Source organism: Budorcas taxicolor, chromosome 20 (assembly GCF_023091745.1).
Source record: "Budorcas taxicolor isolate Tak-1 chromosome 20, Takin1.1, whole genome shotgun sequence".
NCBI classification, from domain to species: Eukaryota; Metazoa; Chordata; class Mammalia; order Artiodactyla; family Bovidae; genus Budorcas; species Budorcas taxicolor.
The window spans coordinates 62252407-62253933 of NC_068929.1; the positions used below are offsets into that span (position 1 = coordinate 62252407).

General features: G+C 36.0%; 1 non-coding gene across 1 annotated transcript; it reads right to left on the reverse strand.

The window, feature by feature from the left end:
- Nucleotides 1-1038: 1038 nt before the first annotated feature.
- Nucleotides 1039-1149, reverse strand: LOC128066290 (U6 spliceosomal RNA). Its single transcript, XR_008201196.1, has one exon. It is a non-coding gene; the product is annotated as a U6 spliceosomal RNA (small nuclear RNA).
- Nucleotides 1150-1527: the final 378 nt, after the last annotated feature.

Here is a 1527-nt window from a genome sequence, read left to right on the forward strand (position 1 = left end):
CTGATATGAGGTGATATCTCATTGTAGTTTTGATTTGCGCTTCTCTAATAATTAGTGATGTTAAGCACTTTTTCGTGTGATTTTTGGCCATTGTTTGTTAGGCGAAATATCTATTTAGATCTTTTGCCCATTTTTTGATTGTGTTATTTGTTTTTTGATATTGAGACGCATGAGCTCTTTGTATATTTTGGAGAGTAATTCTTTGTTGACTGCTTCATTTGCAATATTTTCTCCCATTCTCAGGGTTGTATTTTTTCTTTTGTTCATGGTTTCCTTTGCTGTGCAAAAACTTTTATTTTATTTAGATCCCATTTGTTTATTTTTGTTTTTATTTTCATCACTCTAGGAGGTGGATTGAGAAAAGATCTTGTAGCAATTTATATCAAAGAGTGTTCTGCCTATATTTTCCTCTAAGAGTTTTATAGTATCCAGCCTTATATTTAGATCTTTAATCCATTTTGAGTTTATTTTTATATATGGGCTTAGGGAATGTCTAATTTAATTTTTTCACATATATTCTTTTACATATATGTATATTTATGTACATGTTTATTCTTTTATATTCTTTTACCAGTTTCCCCAGCACCACTTATTATTAAAGAGACTATCTTTTCTCCATTGTATCTTCTTGCCTCCTTTGTCATAGATCAGGTGACCATAGGTGTGTGAGTTTATCTCTGGGCTTTCTGTCTTTTTCTGTCTTATTCAGTTTTTGTGCCAGTACCACTGTCTTGCCTACTGTAGCTTTGTAGTTTAGTCTGAAGTCAGGGAGCCTGATTTCTCCAACTCTGTTTTTCTTTCTCAAGATTACTTTGGCTATTTGGGGCTTTTTGTGTTTCCACATGAATTGTAAATTTTTTTTTTTTGTTCAAATTCTGTGAAAAATTCCATTTGTAATTTTATAGAGATTGCATTGAATCTGTAGATTGCTTTGGGTAGTATAGTCATTTTCACTATATTGACTCTTTGAAACCAAGAGCGTTGTGTCACTCTCCGTTTGTTTGTGTCGTCTTTTCTTTCGTTAGTATCTTGTAGTTTACAAGCATGCAACACTTCATGAATTTGCGTGTCATGCTTGTGCAGGGGCCATGCTAATCTTCTTGGTATTGTTCCAGTTTTAACGTGTGTGCTGTTAAAGTGAGTGAGCACTAGAGAGTTCTAGTTTTTTCTCATTGTTGTCTCCTCCCTTGATAGGTAACTTTTTGATTTTAGGCTTTTGGCTTATTCTTCCAGAGTCTGATTTTAAAAATGTAAGCAAGTACATGTGCACACATGCATCTGCCCATTTCCTTCTGTTTACACTGAACATGGGGTGCGACGCACTGCTCTGTGCTGTGCCTTTCTCCCCTGTGTCTGCGAGGTCACACACAGCAGGATATAGAGGTCTCCCGATGCCTCTTGACTCCATTGCATGGCTGGGTCATGGGTTATTCACACAGTCCTGCATTGAGGAACGTTTGGATTGAGCTTTGACACTCTTGGCTCCTTATTCTTTCCTTGAAACTTTTCTTGCTTTGAGTTCCGGTA